This window comes from Balaenoptera ricei, chromosome 20 (genome assembly GCF_028023285.1).
Source record: "Balaenoptera ricei isolate mBalRic1 chromosome 20, mBalRic1.hap2, whole genome shotgun sequence".
Classification (NCBI taxonomy): Eukaryota; Metazoa; Chordata; class Mammalia; order Artiodactyla; family Balaenopteridae; genus Balaenoptera; species Balaenoptera ricei.
Window position 1 is genome coordinate 37,144,046 of NC_082658.1, and position 23,738 is coordinate 37,167,783.

The following is a 23,738-nucleotide window of genomic DNA, read 5'->3' on the forward strand; positions in this document are numbered from 1 at the left end:
TGGGCATCCTGTTTATCTGAAATTCAAATTTTTACTTGCTAAATCTGGCAACGCTAAGGGCAAGTCAGTGTGGCCCCGGCTGACACCAACTACAGTTGCAGGCTTCTCACCCATACTCCTTGAGCTAAATGTCTTAGATCAGGTTCCCAGGAAGCAGACCTTAAGATGAAGATTCATGTGCAAGTAACTTATTTAAAGAAGTGCTCCCAGGAGAGACTAGTAGGAGATTGGGAGAAGAAGGCAGGGCCAGGGTGAAGACTCAGACAGGCCCCTGCAGAGGGTGCTTCTGCCTCACCCCACAGGGGAGTGTAAGTTTCACCTCAGAAACATCCCAAAGGGTGTCTGGGCACTGCACTGACATTGTCATCTACACCAGGTCAGAAACAGAGATCAGCCCAACTTCAAAGCTCAGGAAGAAAAATCACCCTGAGCCTGTTGGGTTACTTTCATTAACCTACACAGAAGCTGTGCGAAGAATGATGAGGTCAAGCAGCCATGATGGCGTAAATGGCTGCAGCTGCTCCTGCGCGCCTGGACTCCACGGAGGCGGCCTCCACCTCGCAGCTGGTGATCTCCGTGCCCTGCACGAAGGGAGGGGTTTGGTAATTCAGAGGAGCAGACTTGCTATCTTTTAGAGCATTTTGGGGGGGGGGGTGGCCAAAAGAGGCCCGTACCTCACAAAGGTGGCCTGGACCTTACGGAGGCATCATGTCAGAACTTTACCATAAAAATACTTTCTTTCTTCACTACTGTTATTAGCTCCACCTTTCTGTACCTGAACCCTTGCTGCACCATCAGGCGTGCTGACCAAGGCCTAGTGTTGCCAGCACACCCCACGCCCCACTCCCAAGCTTCCCATGGCTCTCCAAACGTGTCCTTGACTTTCTCACGTCTGTTATTTTCCTTCTGCTGTTTGCTCTGCCTGCAAACCCCTCACCATCCTTTGCCATCTGGCAAATTCCTATCATCCCTGATGGCCCAAGAAAACACCCTCTCCTCTGTGATGCTTTCTCCTACCTCCCTGAGGTAACCCTGAGGAACAGACGTACCGTTCTGTGATGGCTCAGACATACCTTCCTATGTCATTGGTCCCTTGTGCTATAATTGTTCACAAACACGTCTGCTCCCTGCCTGCCTGTGGCCTACCCTCTGGGGAGGGGTTTGGTTTTATTTGGCTGGTTATTCCCATCGCCTAGTCCCTCAAATGTTTCCTGTATGAATGAACAGATGGATGAATGAATACAGGAGTTCAATCGGTGACGTTGAGCAGGTGAGCATTGTTCTGCATTTGGCCGGTGTCCCTTTCCTGTAAGTAAAGTGTGCGTATGTTTACAGAACCAGCAAAGCAGAGGCACCAAACCTCACACCGCTCAGAATGGCCATCAATTAAAAAGTCTACAAATAATAAATGCTGGAGAGGGTGTGGAGAAAAGTGAACCCTCTTATACTGTTGGTGGGAATGTAAATTGGTGCAGCCACTATGGAGAACAGTATGGAGGTTCCTCAAAAAACTAAAAATAGAGTTGCCATATGATCCAAGAATCCCACTCCTGGGCATATACCCAGACAAAACTATAATTCAAAAAGATACATGCACCCCCTTGTTCATAGCAGCACTAGTTACAATAGCCAAGACATGGAAACAACCTAAATGTCCATCGACAGAGGAATGGATAAAGAAGATGTGGTATACATATACAAAGGAATACTACTCAGCCATAAAAAAGAATGAAATAATGCCATTTGCAGCAACATGGATGGACCTAGAGATTATCATACTAAGTGAAGTAAGTCAGACAGTGAAAGACAAATACCATATGATATCACTTATATGTGGAATCTAAAATATGACACAAATGAACTTATCTATGAAACAGAAACAGACTCACAGACATAGAGAACAGACTTGTGGTTGCCAAGGGTGGGGTGGGGGGGAGGGAAGGACTGGGAGTTTGGTGTTAGCAGATGCAAACTAGTATATATAGAATGGTTAAACAATCCTACTGTATAGCAGAGGGAACTATATTCAATATCTTGTGATAAACCATAATGGAAAAGAATTTGAAAAAGAATGTATATACGTGTATAACAGAGTCACTTTGCTGTACACCAGAAACTAACACAACATTGTAAATTAACTATACTTCAATAGAATTTTTAAAAAAAGAAGCAGGGACACCAAAATGTAAGTGGGAAAATGCAAACCCAAGTCCTGCATCAGATACCACTGAGCTCCCTCCGGGTGGGGCTGGATGGATATTAGGAGCCCCTTCACCTGAGGTGTCTCCAGCCTCTATTCCACCAGACTGAGGCCTTTCCCAATCCCCACTAGACAGTCCCATCTGATGATTTTATTTTATTTTTTTTCAGTTTTGTTTCCGCCTGTTTTTCCCCCCAGTGAAGCTCTCTCTGCAGGAGAGTCTCTCCTATCTTCCCCGTTTGATTCCGTCACTATGAATATACATGCACATCAAAAAGTTTAATCAGATCTGATGATTTGATTTCCACCTCCATTTTCAGGAGTGGGGGCCTGGCCCTCATCCACATCCACTTACTGGTTGCGGCCTCGCCTTTGCCAACTCCTCGCCAATCCCCCTCTTCTGTGGGCTTCTTGTGGTACTCTGCATCCCCAGCTCTAAAACCCCCGGGCCTGATGGGCCTTAGATAGCCTGATGTTAGGAGCACCATGGAATCCCATGGCCGACGGGACCCTTTGGACTTGAATGGGATCCTCCCTCACATCTACATTCACCTGCCCCTTTAGGCACCTGAAGTGTCTACTGGTTCTCCCTCCCCTCAGCCCACTGGGCAACCCACTCCCACAGCCAGAGGTGAAGGGCGGGAGGAGGGGGGGAAGGAGAGCAGTCAGACACTGGGGTGGACAGATCAGGGCTTGGACTTTGGCTCTGGCGCTGGGAGGGGAGTAACCTTGGGGAAGTTGCTTCATCTCGGTTTCCTCACCCGTCAAAGGGAAAACCACCACCTCATAGGAAAGACAGAACTAAGTGATGTAACTCAACAGATGCACAAATATCAACTCCTCTCCCTTCTGTTTTGGGGCCCAAACTGTTCCTAGATTTCTCCCTTTCCTTCCCCTACTGACCCTTGAAGCCCAGGGTTCAGAGTGACTCACGGTCCAAGCCTTAGGCAGGAGAGGCGCTCTCCCGAGGTCCCAGTCCCCCGCAGCCTGGGGAGGGCAGGGCACATTAATCAAAGGGACCCGGCAGCAGACATGAGGGGCAGACTAGGGTGCAGAGGGCACAGCACATTTTGATGAAACTGAAAAGACCACCATCATTAAGAAGAGTCATAATGGATTATTCCTCCCGACATGAGCAGGCAAAAGGGACAAAGTGATAAGGGCACAGTGATGTGCAGGGAACCTGGGATTTCACCTTCAGGCTTGATCCTCAATTATTCAGGCTGCATGGGAGGGCACACTTCTGCCGAACGGGGCACCCAGCGCCCAGCATTCGGCCTTTGCAGAGAAACAGGTAAGATTCGCTTTCTGGTCAGTTCACCCAGTGCGTGGCGGGATCCTTCAGGAAGAGAGGTGCTCGGTGAGGGTGAAATGTCCATTGTGTCGTTACAATTGCCCACCTTTTCTGCCTGCTTCAATTCCTGACTCCACCTCTCGCCCTTTGCCACAGCAGTAAATAGAATGACACGGAGAGCTTCAGCGGCACTGCCCTCAATCTCCAGTTTAACTCAGATAGTCTCCTCCTGTGCAAAGAAAAAAAAATTCCCCAGGTGTACCCTTCAAGACAAAACGTACTGAGTTACTTGTTTGTTTATTTCCCCCCACATCACATGTGGAGGGAGGGGAAGGTGATGTTTAAGATGAGCGCCTCAGTCCCCGTGGTCCAGTAGGGGAGACAAGGATGGAGATAAATCCTACCAGGACGAGTGTTAAGTCCTGCCACAAAGGGCCGGGCGAGGTGCTGCGGGAACATGAGAAATGAGTGATTGACAGTCACTAGAGTGCACCCTTGAACTGAGTCTGAAAGATGAATCAGCATTTGCCCAGGTTGGCAGATGGGTCAGAAAACATTCTAAATGGAGACACCAATGCATGCAAAGGTTCAGATGCATGGACTGGCCTGGCTTGTTGGAGAATTTGGTTTGGCTACAGTACAGGATATTTGGGGAAATAGCAAGAGCTGGAGCTACCACACATGCGAGACCATGCCAAGGATGCGTGAGACCACCGTGGTCCCTGCCCCCTCTGGGCATGCCCACTGTGAAAAATACACAAGGAGAGAAGTAGTCAGTGCCATGTCATGAAGTGTCTTCAGATGCTGTGTGAAGGAATCTCCTCTTTCATAGTAGGAAATTAGATGGAAAGATTTTAAACAAAGGAATGTCGTGCTCAGTTTGACAAGGTAGAAAGTTGGTGGAAGATGGGATGGAAAAGGGTAACCCTAGGGACAGGGGACCAAGTAGGAGGTTACTGTGATAATCCAGGGAGGATATGACAACGGTCTAAACTAGGCAAGAGAGGTTTGCCTGATTTGCAAATGATCTGGCTGGACAACCACACCCTGACTCCATAGTGAAGATTTCTCTCTCTCTCTTTTTTTTTATTGTGGTAAAACATAAAATTTACCATTCTAACTATTTTAAAGTGTACAATTCAGTAGCATTTAGTACGTTCACAGAGTTGTAAAACTATTACCACTATCTAGTTCCAGAACATTTTTGTTACCTTTAAAAGAAACCCCATACTTAGTAAGCGGTCACTTCCCATCCCCTGGCAACCACTAACCCTTTTTCTGTCTCTGTGGATTTTCCAATTCTGGATATTTCATATAAATGGAATATGTAGTCTTTTGTGTCTGTTCTTTTTCACTTCGTGCACTGTTTCCAAAGTTCATCCATGTTGTAACGTGTACCAGTACTTTGTTCCTTTTTTATGGCTGAATAATATTCCATTGTATGGATGTGCCATGTTTTGTTATCCATTCATCTCTTGATGGACTTTTAGGTTGTTTCTATCTTTTGGCTATTGTGAACAATGCTGCTTTGAACATTCATGTACAAGTTTTTTTTAACTCCTGTTTTCAATTCTTTTGGGTATATACAAGGGAGTGGAACTGCTGAGACTCCTTTTTAACTTAAACTTGGTAGTTCCCAAGAAAATCCATTTTTTGAAACACTTCCAGAATAGTTTTCTTTCCCTGCTTAAGGATTATGATGGAGAGTGGTATTATTCCTTTCAGCTGTGATCTTAGTGGGATCAATTTTAATCCTAAACTTTTGCTTAGGACCTGCCTCCTTCTCAGCAAGAATTGATTTCCAGGTGGGGTCTGGGTTTTCTGAAGTGGCCATGGAGGCAAATTGGCTTGGACTCCTTGACCTAGAGACATATGGTCAAATCTCTTGACTAAAACAGAGTGCATATTGTCAGTCCTGATTTCCTGTCTAGATAATTCAAGGAAGGCCTGAGGGGACCAGTGTTGATAATGAGAGACTCTCAGCTTCTGAACTCAGCACCTGTTTCAAGATATTGGATGATTGTCATTCCATGGACATTTGGAGGACAAACGTAACACTATTTCCTCCATTAGCCTTGGTATGGTTTTCTAGAATGGCCAAATTAAATTTAGAAATACCTTAGCCCTCTTGATTTTCTATGTGAGTTTGGGGAGTGATAAATGCTGCCTGAATTTTTCTATTTGTACTGGTATGGCCTAGTGGACCTGACAGACAGAACTGAGTTTAAATCATGCTATTTCCCAGCCATCTGACCTCTGAGCCTAACATCCATCATCTGTAAAAGAAAAGTAGTAATATCATCTATATCAGGATGTTTTGGTTTTGACTGAGGCCCCAAAGTGCTGAGGAAAAAAACCCAACATGTGGCAAGTATCTCTCTCCTTCCAAAATGAAGGTGCTAGAATACATTTGCAGGACTTATAAGGAGGCACCCTGAAACTGATTTTGTGACCCCTACACCTACCTACCTCAAAGTGATATGGAAGCTGAAGTTGTAAAGGCCAGAAGTTGAAATTAGATTTCTTTGGATAGAGTTGTCAGTAGGTAGGAGTTGTATTCTTCCCCTGAAAGAGACCTAAGGAATGTTTCCCTCTTGTTACAAGTTTGGTGAGACGGTTCTAAGGAAATTCTGACTCCTATAAATTGGGAATAAGGCAAGAATGTGTACTCTCACCAATCCGATCAAATATTTTACTAGAGGTCTTAGCTAGTGCAATAAGGCAAGAAAAAGAAATAAAAGTCACATGGATTATAAAAGAAGAAACAAAACTCTCTCTATTCAAAGATGACATAATTTTGTGCATAGAAAAGCTCAAAGAATCTGCAAAATAAGCCACTAGAGCTAAGCGAGTGTAATAAGATTGCAAGATAAAAGGTCAAAAGCCAAAAATCAATTTTATTTCTATATGCTAGCAATTAACAATTGGAAATTTAAGAATTTTTTAAAAGTGCTATTCACAATAGCATCCAAAAACTCAAAATATTTAGGTGTACATCTAATAAAATCTGTACAAGATCTGTATGCTAAAATGTACAAAACATTCATGAAATAAAAAAGAAGACCTAAATAAATGGATGGTTCATGGATTAAAAGACTCATTATTGTTAAGATGGCAGTTCTTCTCAAACTGATCTATTGATTCAATGCAATCCCAATCAAAACCCAGGAGGATTTTTTTTTTTTGTACAAATTGACAAGTTGATTCTAAAATTTACATGGAAAGGCAACAGATCTAGAACAGTCAAAAGAATTTTGAAAAAGAAGAACAAAATTGGAGGACTCACAGTAACAGATTTCAAGGCTTACTATAAAGCCAGGGTAAACAAGACAGCACAGTATTGTCTAAAGGATATACACAGATTAATGAAACCAAATAGAGAAACCAGAAATAGACCTATACATACATGGTCAACTGATTTCCGTCAAAGGTGTAGACAAATCAATGGAGAAGACAGTTTTACAATAAATGGTGCTGAAACTATTAGACATCTGTACGCAAAAGTGAACCCTGATCTACACCTTGCACCATATATAAAAATTAACCCCACGTGGGTAATAGACTTAAATGTGAAGCCCTGAAAAACTTCTACAGGAAAATGTAGGAGAAAAATCACTGTGATCTTATGTTAGGCAAAGTCTGTAGTTACAAAATTATAATAAAAGCATGACCCTTAAAAGAAAAAATTGATATATTAGATTTCATCAAAAGTGAAAACATCTGCTCTTTGAAAGACACTGTTAAGAGAATGAAGTACTAGGGATGTAATGTACAGCATGATGACTATAGTTAACACTGCTGTATGATATATATGAAAATTGTTGAGACAGTAAATCCAAAAAGTTCTCATCACAAAAAAAAGAAAGTTTTTTCTTTTTCTTCCTCATCCTTCTTTTTCTTTTTCTTCTTCTTCTTCTTCTCCTTCTCCTTCTTCCTCTTCCTCTTCTCCTTCTCCTTCTCCTTCTTCTTCTTCTTCTACTTCTTCTTTCTCTTTTTACTGTATCTTTATGAGATTACGGTTGCTAACTAAACTTATAGGGGCAATCATTTCACAATACATGTGAGTGGAACCACTATGCTGTACACCTTAAACTTATAGAGTGATGTCAATTATATCTCAAGAAAACTAGAAAAAGTCAACACAAACACACACACAAATAAAAACACCAAATTGTTATTGAGTCTCAAATTATTAACTGATTTACAAATTGGAAGATTTTAAGTGGTCATCTCATAGTATCTAAACAAATGAGCTGGTAGAGGAAAATACTTTCCAGACCTTTTACTTATTCTTTACTAGATGAGATTTAAATCTTACTAAAAATAAATCATCTACAATATCTTAAAAAAGAGAGAATGAAAGACAAGCCACACAACTGAAGAAGATATTTGCAAAATACATATCTGATCCAGAATATATAAAGAACTCTCAAAATTCCATAATAAGAAAACAAACAACCCAATCAAAAAAAGGCAAAGATTTCAATTGACACAGCATCAAAGATGATTTATGGATGGCAAATAAGCACATGAAAAGATGCTCAGCATCATTAGTTATTAAGAAAATGCAAACTGAAACTATAAGATACCACTACACACCTATTAGACTGGCTAATTTTTTAAAATTGACAATACCAAGTGCTGATAAATATATGGGGCACTGGATCTTTCACACAGTGCCAGTGGGAATGCAAAATGGTACAGCTGCTGTGGAAAACAGTTTCTTATAATATGACCAGGCAATCCCAAAATCCCACAATCCCACTCTTAGGTACTTAACTCAAGTGAAATGAAAACTTATGTTCACACAAAAACCTATCCACGAATGTTTATACTGGCTTTATTCGTAATTGCCAAAACCTGGAAACAATTCAAAAGCCCTTCAGTTAGTGAATAGGTAAACAAACTGTGGTACATCCATAGAACAGAATCCCACTCAGCAATAAAAAGGAACAAATTACTAATCCTCAGGACAACATGGATGAATCTCAAAAACATTATGTTAAGTGAAAGAAGCCAAACTCAAAGGCTATGTGTTGAATGAATCCATTTATATGACATTCTGGAAAAGACTGAATTTTAGGGACAGATAACAGATCAGTGGTTGCCAGGAGCTGGGGGAGAGGGAAGGAGCTGATTTCAAAGACAGAGAGGGAATTTGGGGGTGATGAACTGTTCCATATCTTGACTGTGATGCTGGCTATATTATCGTATGCATTTGTAGAAACTCATAGAACTTGACACTCAAAAGGTGAATGTTGCTATATATATATTTCAATTTTAAAAAAATATAATTGAATTTTTTTTAAGTGGGCATTGGGAGATTGAAGATGAAAAGGACAGAGGTTTGAATTTCTTTGGAGACAGTTGTGGTGTGATGTGTCTCACTTTCCTCTTGGGGAAAAAGTAGGGGGTGCTTCCCCCTCACCTGAAGTCCAGTAAGAGAAGCTCCAAATAGACCACCCACTAAGAGTTCACTATGTGCCCTTTGTGGTTGGAAGGCCACAAGGACTGGAACCTTAACTCAGGTTTGAAAGCAAAGTCACGGGGCTGGCTGAAGCCGCCTGGGCAGCAGAGAAATCACTATGTTGGAGGAATCACTGTACTACTACAAAAGCTGAAAGCATGCAGTACCAGATCCCTCTAGGAAGGGTGGGGTTGTTTTAAAAGGACACTGTCCACCAAACTTCCTGCAAGGAGACCTGAGCAGAAGCAGGTAGAGGGAAAACTGTCAGGTGCCCAGCTGAGGGGGGCGGGGCATAAGCAGTTAGCCTAAGAGAGCTACTAACCTGGACAAAGGATTCCATTGTAGGGATCCGGGGGTGGGGGACCTAGAGGACCCCATGGCAGCCCATGAGAGACATGCCAGCCCTAGGCATCCACCGCAGTGGCACCACGGTCAGATCAGACTTTTCATCCCTCTTCCATGACCCTGGTGGAGCCAAAGGGAACCTGGTGAGGCGGGTAGAGGTAATGGGAAGGACTCACAAGGGAGAAGCAGCCAGCAAAGCTGCTACGGATTTCTGGAAGCTCCAGATCAGAGAATCAGTTTCTAGAACTCAGTAAGAGGGAGATGAAATATAATGAAAGTCTTTATTTTTTCTTTTAGATAAACATGAATTATTCACCAAAGATCTAAATTTTGTTTTGTTACAGCTTCACATTTATCAAGGAGAAAAAAACATTTTTTTTTCCTTTTTTGTCTCCATCTCTGGGGGGGGAAGTATGACCTCAGCTTGCTCAGTGTTACAAACATTGAGTGTAATGGTCACCTTTAATCGTGGAAGAGGTGAACTGACCATGGGTCAGGGTGCTAAACAGTGTGGTTATTTACATACTTCTTGTAACCGTTGTGAATGATAATGCCCATATGCCTCTGCTGCCTGAAAGTAGCGAATCGTTCTCGCCAACAGAGAGAAAAATATACGACTTTTTGTGATGATCTTAAGGTTCAGCTGTTACACTCTTTTAAAAGGATGTTAGTGGTCTACTCAACTTACTTGCTGGTTCTGAAGTCTGACCTTAACATGTGAAGTCAGAGGGTAAAGTTCTTTCTGAACCTGGGTGGGAAGGGAGTGAAGGTGAGGTGGTCATGGGGCCAAAGAGTTAAATCCAAGGATGGATTTGAGCCCATGGCTTGATTGAGCTCCTGTGTAAGTGACTCGATTTTCACCAAGGGCTGTGTTTGTCTCTCATGATGAGGGGCTTCTAAAGGCTCAGTCACTCTTGGAGGTGACTGGGGTATTGTTAGCTGAGCTGAAGAAGGTCACTCCAATCCTCAGGGAGCGAGAGCCCTCAAGTGTCTGAGCTCACTCTACTGGGAGACTGCAACAGTGTTTATCAACCCAAGCAGTGATGTCAGTTTAATTTTGCTGCCAAGGACTTTGTAAACCTGTGATAAAGTGTATCCCAGAACCTAAATTACTCTTGTTGTGATTGTCATCCCTGAGATCCGGTCTTTTGTGATCATCTTTTGTGATATTGAGTACAGCTGCACCCCACTCCCCGTCCCCTCAGTGAAGGATGACTGGCTTGGTCTGTGTTGACATGAAGGTAATCTATGATTCTCTCTCTTAGTGTTAATTTATCTCCCCTGAGATTTGGCTTCAGACCTAGGATGGGGAAGGGAAGAAAGTACAAAACATCTCAACTCTGTGTATCCTGAGTGTGTCTAAGTGCATATAAAAAATATTCATATTAATTTTAGTCCTCATTTCTCAGCTGGTACAATAAGTATTGGGTTAGTTTTCTGTGTCCCTGGATCAGCTAGGACTCCTTTTTGCAAGTGTTAGAAAACCCAACTTGAGGCTCATGTAACTGAAAAGACCAGACATTGAGGAAAGCTTCAGGCATTGCTGGATCCAAGGGTTTAAATCAAGGCTTCGAGACTCAGTCTTTAATTTCTCTTTCTTTTGCCTCATGCCTAAACCAATCACTGCATCCACGCATTAGAATATAAGGAATGACCCAGTCTGGGTCATTTCCTCAGTCTTTGAACCCAGGACTAGGTAGTCAGCTCCAACCGAACCACAAGACTAAATGTGGGAAGGGGTAGGGCACCCCAAAGAAAATTGAGGGTGCTGTCATCTGAAGGAAAGGGATTGGATGTTTGGCAGAAAAGCTACAGTTGTTAACAGTATATCTCGGCTTTGGCTTTTCTGAGCTCTGAAAGTTTGGGCAAGTTATTAAATGTTGCTGTGCTCATTTTCCTCATTTTTTAAATTGGGAAAATACTAGTCCATACTCAAGGACATCAAACAATTAAATGAAGTAATGTATGTTAAAGTGCTTAGTGCAAAGTAGACACTCAATTAAATGTCGTTTGCTACAATAATGATAATAATCACATTAATTTTTATTATTAAAACTCCCTGATAGATAATAAATTAATATCTGTATTTTCGGTATCTAGTATAATGCCCAACAAATAGTAAACATGCAACAAATTCCTGTGGAATAAGTGAATGAATGAATGAATGAATGAATAAGGACACACAAACCTTGAAATCATCACATTATCTCTGTTTATAAAGAAAATATACATCGGTTAGGTTAATTTTATTTTAGGTTTATTAATTTACTAATTGAGGTTAATTTTATTTTATTATTTTGAAATGTGTCATACATATAGGTGAGTGAATAAAACATGTAAGTACATGCTAAGGAATAATAATGTGGTAAGATGCAAGTGACTAGCAACCAGGTCAAGAATGAATATTGATGCCCTTCCCCAACTGCAATTCCCTCTCTCCCAACAGAGGTAGTCATTATCCCAATGTTCTGTGACAATCATTCTCTTGTTTCACTTTACAGCGTTACCAGTTATGTATCCATCCCAAAATAATATAGCTTAGTTTTATCTTTTTTTTAACTTTATCAACATCAAATCATACTTTATGTATCCATTTCTCTTTGGCACCTTTTGCTTCAACACTGTATTTTGATACTCTTCTATGTCAATGGGTGAAACTGCAGTTCATTCCTTTTCAATGCTATACAGCATTCCATTGTATGTAGTATTCCAACGCTAATAGTAATCCGTAGTATTCCATATATATATATATCTGTAAACTACGAGTATTTTGTTCATTTGGGGGGGACTATTTGTTTTCTTATAAATTTATAACATTTATTTATATATCCTGTATATTTGTCCTCCATCAGCTGTATGTGTTAAAAAAAACATTATTTTCCCAACTCTGGCTTGCTTTTGTACCCTCGTAGTGGTGTCTTTTGATTTATAGAGTTCTTATAATAAAGACTAATTTATCAGTCTTTTCCTTTATGCTTTGTTTTGTTGTGGGTCCTACTTAAGAAATCCTTCCTGCCTCTCAAGATATTTATACCTTTTCTTGTTATCTTCTAACAACTTTATAATTTTGCCTTTCACATTTAGTTGTTAATTCATCTGGAATTGATTTTTGTATATGGTGTGAGATAGGGGCAAGGTTTTATGAATTATAGATAACCAATCATGCCAGCATCACTTATTGAAAACTTCAGTATTTTCTTGCTGTTCTAAGGTGACATCTCTATTATACATCATGCTCACAATTGTGTGGGTCTTCTTTGAAAAGGGGTTTCTCTGTTTTTTCTAGTCTTTTTTTGAACTTTGTGTCAATACTATGATCTCTTCACTAAAATAGCTTAGTCTTTTTTTTTTTTATTTTTATTAATTTGGTTGTGCCAGGTCTTAGTTGCAGCAGGCAGGCTCCTTAGTTGCGACACGTGGGCTCCTTTAGTTGTGGTAGGTGGGCTCCTTAGGTGCAGCTCGAGGGCTCCTTAGTTGTGGCTCGCCGGCTCCTTAGTTGTGGCATGCATGTGGGATCTAGTTCCCTGGCCAGTGAACAAATCTGGGCCCCCTGCATTGGGAGCACAGAGTCTTAACCGCTGCACCATCAGGGAAGTCCCAAAATAGCTTTAGTCTTGCTATCTGATATCTGGTCAGGAAAGTCACTCGAATTTATTTTCTTTCTAGAGTGTCTTGGTTATTCTACATCATTTACATGTTCATATAAACTTATTTTGCTTTTTATTTTATTTATTTATTTATTTATTTACACAAAAGAAAGGATTTAATTAGATAATAGGGTGCCTCCCCCCCATTCATCTTACCACCACATCAACAGGGCTTCAGTATAACAATAGTGGATTACAGCTGAAAGAGCTGCAAAAAACTGACACTTTCTAAAGAGGAATACTTGAAGAAGCTCAAAGTCAAGAGAGGAGACAGAAAAAAAAAAAAAAACACTGGGTGAATTTGGAGTTTGTGGAGCCTAAGGCTGCAGGAAACATGAACAATTGCTTTTTATTTTTAAAAGTATGTTTTACTGAAGTTTACATACACAGAAAAGTACACACATCATAAGTGCAGAGTTCAATGAATGATCACAAAGTGAACAAATCTATGAAACTACTAACCTGGTCAAGAAATAGTAGATTGAAACACATGAAGCTGGTGTTACTGTAAGTTAAAAAAAAAAAAAAGTTTAATATATGCCACGAAGGATTAACCATATAGGATTGATCTCTCACCATAAACAACTAGAAAAACAGACAAAATATATTAAACCACCATTTTCAGACATTGGACAACAGGTAGCATAGGACTATGATGCCTGAGGAAGAACAAACAAATGAGGCAAGCCCTTTGGTTGCCCCAGCTTACTGGCTGTGGACAGTTTCCAGCTGAAGCTCAAGTCTGGAAAATCCGAAGAGAGCCCAGGATTTTCACTGAATGGAGGGCATAGATATTGGAGTTCAGGGAAACCAAGGCACCTAGAATTTGCAAAGCAGAGTACTGGGAGGAGACAGAGAGAGAGAACAAGAGTGAGAGAGAGAGATATCCAGGAATTTACAGAGAGGTCTTCACGATTCTTTGGGCGAAAACTGATCAGTGCATGTAGGGATTGTCATTCCACAAGGCTGGAGAAAGAACCTCTGGAAAGCCATAGGCCAAACAATTCCAGTAGTTCATACAGGGCTGAGAACAGTTTGTGTTTCTGCCAGCTGGGGTGGTGATGCCTGTAATGCACTGTGAAAGTTAATTTTATGTGTCAAATTGGATGGTATTTTTGGATGAGGTTAGTATTTAAGTTGGTAAACTCTGAGTAATGCAGATTGCCCTCTATAATGTCAGTGGGCCTCATCCAATCTGTTAAAGGCCTGAATAGAATTAAAAGACTGGCATCCCTGAGCAAGAGAGAATTCTCCAGCAGACTGACTTTGAACATCATCTGCACTATCAGCTCTCTTGGGTCTCCAGGATGCTGGCCTTTGGACTGCAACTGCATCATTGTCTCTCCTGAGTCTCCAGCCTGCCAACTCATACTGCATATTTTGGACTTCTTTTCTGGAACTATGCATGCCAAAAGTCAATGGAACAGCATCCCTAAATTACTGATGGAAGTAAAAACCCCTGCCAACCTAAAATTCTATTGCCAGCAGAAATATCTTTCTAAAGAGTAAAAACTTAAACAAATGAAGAATAGAAACTTTATCAAAGATACCAAAGCTAAAAGAAATAATCACAAGTAAACCTTTGCTACAAAAACTATATTAAAAATTCTTTGGGAAAAAAAAAAGATACTATGTGAAAATTACAATCTATACAAAGAAATACAAAGAGTGCCAGAAATGATAAATATATAGGAAAGTATAACAGAATTTTCCCTTCATTTTTTAATCCCTTGAAAAGGTAATTGCTTAAAGCAAAAATAAATGTATTATGGGATTTATAATATATGTAGAAGTAAATGATATGGCAAAAATAGCACAGGATGGGAAGAGGGATATGGAAATATACTGTTGTAAGGCTCTTACATTAAATGTGAGTAGAATTAATCTTATTTGAAGACAGAGTACTTTAAGTTAAAGGTGTATATTAAAAATTCCAGATCAATCACTAAATAAATAAATACATAGATAGATAAATAACTAAATATATCACTAAAAAGTCACTAAGATGACAATAGTGTAAATTTAAATTGAATCATTAAAAAATACTCAAGCAATTCAAAAGAAGGCAGGAGAAGAGAATCAAAAGAACTAAAAAAAAAAAAAAAGGAACAAATAGAAGACAAATAGCAAGATAGTAGATTTAAACCCAACCACATTGATAATTACATTAAATATAAATGGAGAATACTCCAATTGAAAGGCAAAGGTTTTCAGATTGGAAGAAAGATGGAAGACCCAAAATGCTGTCTACAAGAAACTCTCATATATAAAGATGTAATAGGTTTAGAGTAAATAGATAAAAGAAGAAATAGGATGAAAACATTATCTGATCAAATAAACTTCAGAATGCAAAATAACACCAGAGATTAATAGGGACATTTCATAATGATAAAGGACAACAAAATCAAGAGGACATAATAACCCTAAATGTTATGCAACTAATAAAATAGATTTAAAATACGTTAATAAAAAACTCATGGAATTCAACAAAGAAACAGACAAATCTACAATTATATTTGGAGAATTCAACATTTCTCTATCAGTAATTGAAGAACAAGTGGACATAAAATCAGTAATAATATAGAAGTCAATCAACTTGACTTAATTGACATTATAAAACTATCCAAAAACAGCATAATATACATTTTTTTCAAGTATACATGGAACATTCACCAAAGGTAGAATGTATTGTGGATGATAAAGCAAGTCTCAATAGATTTTAAAAAGATTGAAATCATCCACCGTGTGCTTTATTTTTTTTACTATAATAAAATTAATCTAGAAATCAATAACAGAAAGATATTTAGAGGATCCCCAAACATTTTGTGATTAAACAATACCCTTCTAAATAATCCATGGTTCAAAAGAGGAAATCTGAATGGAAGTTAGAAAATATTTTGAAGTAAATTAAAATGAAAATAGAACATACGAAATTTTGTGGGAAGCAGGTAAGAGGGAGGGAGGTATATAGCCCTAAATGTTTATATTAGAAAAGAAGAAAAGCCTCAATGCAATTACCTAAGCTTTCACCTTAAAAAACTAGAAAAAAAAAGAGCAAATTAATTCCAATGTAAATAGAAGGAAGGAAATAATAAAGATAAGACTAGAAATTGCTGATATACAACATGAAAAATCAGTGAAACCAAAAGCTGATTCTTTGAGAAGATCAATAAAATTGGTAAACTAGCCAGACTAATGAAGAAAAAAGAGAAAAGAGACATAAATTATCAACATCAGGAATAAAAGAGTATCAGGAGTGGATCTTACAGACATGAAAGGATAATAAAGGAATATTATGCCAACTTTATGTGGATTAATTCAAGTAGTTAAATGAAATGGACAAATTCCTTAAAGGACAAGAACAGTCAAAGCACAATCAAGAAAAAATAGATAACCTGGATAGCTTTAATTCAATTAAAGAAATGTGTACTTAAAATCTATCCATAAAGGAAACATCAGGCCTGGATAACTTCAGTAATGAATTCCAATCAACACTTATGGAAGAGATAATACTGATTATATACAATTTCTTTCAGAAAATAGAAGAGAGAATCCTTTCTAACTCATTTTATGGTACAATTACCATGCTACCAAACCAGACAAAATCATTACTAAAAAAGAAAACTACAGATCACTATTCCTCATGAACATATAAACAAAAAAAATTTAAGAAATACTTAGCAAACTGAATGCAGAAGTATGTAAAAAGAATAATCATCATGTTCAAGTGGGATTTATCCTGAGAATATAAGATTAGTTTAACATTCAAAACTCAATGTAAGTCATTTTAACATAGTAAAAAAGAAAAGCCATATGATCATCTAAATAGAAACAATATTTCACAAAGCCCAACCTTCATTCATGATTAAAAAACAAAAAACAAAAAAACTCTCAGAAAACTTGGAATAAAAAAGAACTCCCTTGACCTGATAAAAGGTGTCTTCAAAATAATCTACAGCTAACATTATGCTTGGGGACTTCCCTGGTGGCACAGTGGTTAAGAATCTGCCTGCCAATGCAGGGGACATGGGTTCAAGCCCCAGTCCGGGGAAGATCCCACGTGCCACGGAACAACTAAGCCCATGTGCCACAACTACTGAGCCTGCACTCTAGAGCCTGTGAGCCACAACTACTGAGCCCACGTGCCACAACTACTGAAACCCACGCGCCTAGAGCCCATGCTCCACAACAAGAGAAGCCACCGCAATGAGAAGCCCGTGTACTGCAACAAAGAGTAGTCCCACGCACGGCAACGAAGACCCAACACAGCCATAAATAAATAAATAAATTTATTTATTTTTAAAAAGCGAAAAACAAACAAACAAAAATTACGCTTGCTGGTGAGATAGGTGTTGAATGCCTTCTTCCTAAGATTGGAAACAAGGTAAGTATGTCTGTTCTTACCAATTCTTTTCAACATTTTAATGGAGGCAAGAGAATAAGGAAAGAGAAAAATAAAAGTCATACAGATTGTAAAGGAAGAAATAAAACTTTCTGTTTTCACTGATAACATGATTATGTAGAAAATCTTAAGTAATCTATGAAAAAGCCACCAGAACTAATATATGAGTTCAGTTAAGGTCCCAGAATACAAGTTCAAAATACAAAAATCAATTGTATTTCTATATTTTTAGCAACAAAAAATTGAAAATTGAAACTTTAAAATCCTGACAGGATTTTGATTGGGATTAAATTGATTCTATAGATCATTTTGTAGAGAACTGGCATCTTTACTAACTTGAGTCTTCCAAAACATGAACATGATATAACCCTCTTCATATATAGATCTTCTTTAATATTTATCGATAATGTTTTATAGTTTCTGTGTAGAACTCTTGCACATCAAATGAAGATTCATTCCTACATTTTATGTTTTCTAATACTATTATAAATATTATCTTTTTTCTTTTTTAAATGGGAATTATATATTTATTTATTTATTTATTTTTGGCTGTGTTGGGTCTTCGTTTCTATGCGAGTGCTCTCTCTAGTTGCGGCAAGTGGGGGCCACTCTTCATCACGGTGCGCGGGCCCCTCACTATCGCGGCCTCTCTTATTGCGGAGCACAGGCTCCAGACGCACAGGCTCAGCAATTGTGGCTCACAGACCCAGTTGCTCCACAGCATGTGGGATCCTCCCAGACCAGTGCTCGAACCCGTGTCCCCTGCATTGGCGGGCAGACTCTCAACCACTGCGCCACCAGGGAAGCCCCTAAATATTATCTTTTAAAATTTCATTTCAACTTGTTTATAGCTAGATTATAGAAATTCAATTGGTTTTTGCAATATTTACTTTGTATCTAGCAATTTTATAAAATTGATTTATTAACTGTAATACTGTGTGCATATTCCTTTGGCTTTTCTGTGTACACAACCATGTTGTTTGCAAATATTGATAGTTTCTTCCTTTGTAATTCTTATACCATTAATTTCTTTTTCTTGCCTTGTTGCACTGGTTAGGACATCCACTACACTCTTTTTGGTGACAGCCTTTATCATGTTAAGGAAGTTTCCTGCTATTCAAGTTTTCTAAGGGATTTTTTAAAAAACAATCAGGAATGGATGTTGAATTTTATCAAGTGTTTCTTCTAATGATCATATGTTTTTCTTATTTATTATGTTGCTTTGCTCAGGATGTATTATCCTTTTTTTTTTTTATCCTTTTTATATATTGCTGATTAAGATTGCTAATGTTTTGTTTATGGTTTTTCAATCTACATTCATGAGAGATTTGCCTGAAAGTTTCCTTTCTTATGCTGCCAGTTTTGGGCATCAAGTTAATGATAGATTTACAAAATTAGTTGAGGGAATGGGAGCTCTTTTTAAATTCTTTGAAATAGCTTGTATAAGATTATAATTATTTATTCTTTGAATATCTGGAACTTACTAGTGATGCCATCAGGACCAGGAATTTAATATGTAGAAAGTTTTAATTCATACATTCAATTTCTTTCATAGTTATATGACTCTTCAGGGTTTCTATTTCTTGAGTCAGTTAGATTTTCCTGAGAATGTGTCTGTCTCATATATGTTTTCAAATTTAATGGCTTAAAAATTTTCAACAACATCCTCTTATTATTTTGTTTCAAGGTCTGTAGTCTCTGCATTTATATCACTGTTTCATTCCTGATATTGTTTATGCTTTCTCTCTTTATTTCTCAGTCAGTGTTATCAGAGGTTTGTCACTTTTATTAGTCTTTTCAGAGGACAAACTTTCGGCTTTGTTCATCTTCTCTACTGTGTTTATTTTCTATTGCATTAATTATTTCCTTGACTATTGATTATTTCTTTTCTTACCCTTCTTGAGTCTATTTTGCAGATCTTTTTCTAACTTCATAAAATGAATGCTTAGCTCATTAATGTTCAGTTTTTCTAGTTTTTTTCAAACAATATTTTGGATCATACATTTCTCTCAGCATTGTTTAGCTCTATCCCAAAATTTTTGTTATGTATTTTCATTATAGTTCAAGTCTTAATATTTTCCAGTTTTCACTATGCTTTCTTCTTTGATTCCCTGGTTATTTGAATACGTAATTCTGAATTTTTAGGTATATTGGGAAGGGTCTTCTATTAACTTTTTTTATTGTCAGAGAATGTAGTCTGTATGATTTCAATCCTTAAAAAATGGATTGAGATTTGCTTTATGACCCAGTACACAGTCAATTTTTGTAAATATTGAAAATAATGTGTTTTTGTAGTTTGGGGTATGGTGTTCTAAATATGTCTATGGTGTCATGAACATGTGCAATTCAGTTCTCCTGCTGCGGACAGCACAGTTGACTAGAGCCCTATTGCTACTACTCAGGATCCACCAACACATTTGTGCTGAGACCACTCTTCCCCGGGTTGTTCCCAGCCAATGACAGGGTATTAGTGCAGGTCCATTCCTGTGGGGTGTGAGACCCCTTTAAATGGGCAACTTTGGCTAAAGGCCACCCCATCAGTCTGGCCAAACCATTTGAAAAACCGCACTGTAAACTGAGACTCTTCCTACTCATTTCTCCTTCCTTCTCATTCCTTTCAGAACTGTATTGTGGTCAGAAGGCTCTCCCTGCCTCCTCCTGCTTCCTTCTCTTTATCCTTCACAGGCAGTTTCCCCAATAAACCTCTGGCACATCTAATCCCATCTTGGCATCTGTTTCCTGAACTCACATAATGTCCACTAGGTCAGTTGTATTAAATGTGTTGTTCAAATCTTCCATATCCTTATTGATGTATTTTTACTGTTTGTTCTAGCAGTTACTGGAAAAGGGGGGTTAAGTGTCCATTATGATTGCTGATTTGTTTATTTCTCTTGGTAATTGTCAGTTTTTGCCTAATAAATTTGGAAAGTTATTGAGTGTATAAATTTAACATCAACATGTCTTCCTGTTCAACTGAATTGCTTAACAGGTCAAAGTGACCCTCTTTGTTTCTAGCAATACTTTTTGTCTTAAGTCTATTTTGCTTAATATCAAGATAGTTAAAACCCAGTACACTCATCGTTTTCACTTTCAATCTCTCTATAAAATATGTTTGCATAAGATATGTTTCTTATGAGTAGCACATAGTCAGATAAAAAAAATACATTCTGACAAGCTTTGTGTTTTAGGTGGAGCATTTAGTTCATTTATATTTGTCATAATTACTAATATTTTCAGGTTTATAGCTATAGTGTTTTCTGTTTTATTTCTTTTTCCCACAAGTTCCATTTATCATTTTATCCTTTCTTGCCCTCTTTTAAATTGGTTTATAGTTTTGTCCTTTTTTATTTTTTTCTTTCATCGGTTTCAGAACTCTGTATCCTGTAAGTGGTTTCTCTAGAAATAGCAGCAAATAACTTATCAAAGTTACTCAATAATTTTATTCTTCTGAAAAATATAAAAATCTTACAATTTCCATTATATATCTTCCTGATTTAGATGCTATTATTGCTGTGCATTTTAACCTATCAACTTTTCTTTTGAAACCCCAATACATCTATTGTTGCTTTATACACTCAATATTTCACCTATGTTTCACTTTTTGTGTGGTTTATTCCCTCTTGCTTCTCCTCACACCTTTCATCAGGACTAATTTTTCTTCTGCCAGAAGTGAAGTTTTGTTGGTACCAAATTTTCTCAGTTTTGTTTGTCTGAAAGTGACTTTTTTCCTTTAATTATTGATATAGAATTGAAAATGACAATCATTTTTCTCTTAGCACATTGAAGATATCATACATTGTCTTTTGAATGCTATTGTTCCTGAGTTGTAAGTTATCTGTCACTCCTTTAAAAATAAAATAATCTGTCTTTTCTCTCTCACTGCTCTTAAGATATTCTCTTTGTCTTTGGGGTTCTGCAATTTCACTCTGGTGGACTATATATATATACTTTCTTCGGATCCCTTGGATTTCTTGATTCCTTGGGTTGATGTATTTCATCAGTCCTGAAAAATTTCAGCCCTTATGTCTTCAGATATTGCCTCCGCCCCATCTTCTTTCTCTTTTCCTTTTGGAACTTTAATTAGATGTTTGTTAAAATTCTTGATTTATCCTCCATGTCTTTTTTTTCCTCTTTTGTATTTTCACTTTTTCTCTCTATGCTGTATTATGGGAATGTTTTTTTCAGGTCAGTCTTTCAGTGTACTCATTCTTGTCACATATGATTATTCTAGTAAATATGTCCATGGAGTTCTCTTTTCCCCAGAAGTTCTTTTGGTTCTTTTTCAAAAATGCTTGATCATTTTTTAATAGTTTCTTTTTCTTGTATATTTTCATGTGTGTATTTTATTTTTATTAAACATGTTAAACATGGTTATTTTATAGTCTTCATCTTATTATTCCAGGATCTGAAGTTTTTGCAGGTCTCTTCCAGCCATCTGCTGCTTCTTGCTCTTAGTTCTTGGTGCCTTATTCCACTGTTTCCTTCCTTCCTTCCTTCCCTCCTCCCTCTCTTCCTCCCTCCCACTTAATCACCCCATGCTTTTGTATCATGTAGTCATTTGCTCATGATCTATCTTTCTCTGTGTGTGTACATGTGTATCTGAACTTTAATCTGATCATTTTCCTTGACATTTTATATGTGGGAATACTTTGAGGTCTGGGATAAACTTGGCTTCCTCTATAGAGGATTCACTTTTGTTCTGCCAGGTGCTGGAGGCATTACTAGTTCCTGGGATGATTCCAGTTATATCCTCCACTTGGGGTATTCAGACCACCCAGATAGTGTGGATCTTTTGCTATAAACTGTGTCATGGACAGCTTAAGGTTTGAATGTTTTATAGAGATTACTGGCACATGTGTCTACACACACACACACACACACACACACACACATCTTATCCTCTCCAGTGCAAAGTTTGAGACAGATTTTCCTTGCAGTCTCCAGGAGGGTCTGTAAGGTGTTTCTAAATTCACCCTTATACTCCACGCATAGCCTTTCAGATGTCCCATGTTCATGCTGGAAAATGTCTTATTAGACTCCTCATCTTTAACAGCCCTGGGGCTTTGGCTGCTTTTTCAAAGTCTTATGAGGCCATGAATACCAAAGTTCAAGTTCACCAGGTTCAGCAAATGCCCTTGGAGTGCTGGCCTCTACTTACACCTCTGAGCTCCACTTCACTCGATCCCTGGGCTAAGAATTCTTAACTTTTCTGCTCGTTCATTGACGCTGTTAAGAAAATCCCGAATTTTTATTTGTTTTCAGTAAGTATATTGATTCACTTGCTGTTTTTCTGGGAATGGAAATCAGTTTCACACAAAAAAAGAAAACACTCATGTTTTATAATTCGATAGTCTTCATTTAAATAGTGTAGATATACAGTATTCACTGAAAATCCACTGCAGTTTTATAGATTAATCATACTATATATTTGAAAAGTGTTTTTAACTTTTCAAATTGCTTTCACATGTATCTGTGGTTCTCAAGGAGGGTGGTACTGCCTTTCAGGGGAGTCTAAAAAAGCTGAAGGAGTTGTTTTGGTTATCATTATGAATGGGGTCATTATCGGCATTTAGTGGGGAGCCAGGGATGCTAGACTCCTACAATGCACAGGACAGCCCTGCCCAAAGTATAATTGTCCTGTGTCTCATATGACTTTTGAATTTCCCCCCTGCTCATTGAGAGACTGAATGTCTGGTGAGATTTTTAACATAAGAGGTGTGTTTTTTCTCATATTTCTTGTATCTTATCCTGTATCATAACATTGGGAATTATTTTAACATTACACTTCTTAATGAGGCCCAGCTCATTTCTAAGAATATTTTCTTTTTCATTTTCTCCACTTTGATAATCTTTAATTTGTCTTGGCACGTTATTCGTACTTCAATTCAGATTATATTCCTGTTTCTCATTGTATGCAAACAAGTCCAGTTGTTATCACTTATCCTAATATTATTTAATAGTGGGGAACATCTTTGCTGTTTGTTTTTTTTTTTTAAGTTCTAAATCCAAACTAATATGTTCATTTTTACTCTGTGCTATCATCTTACTTCTTCACTGTGCCTTTTAGTGGAATTATGCCAGGGCACTTATAGATTGAACTAGATTTACAGATTGAACAAGAAAGCTACTCAAAATTACTCAATAACTACATGTAGCAGGAGAGCAGCCATAGAAGCTAAATAACCGAATGTGTGTGGCTATGTTCCAATAAAACTTTATTTGCAAACGAGGTTGTGGGGCAGGAGATGGCCTTGGGGCCCTCCTGCCCTACATGAAGCTGTCTTTCAAAGCACTCCAGACAGACACAGAGACAACCAGAAAAATCATGCTTAATTATAATTCTTTCCTTCATACTTTTCTGTATTTCCCAAATTCTCTAACAT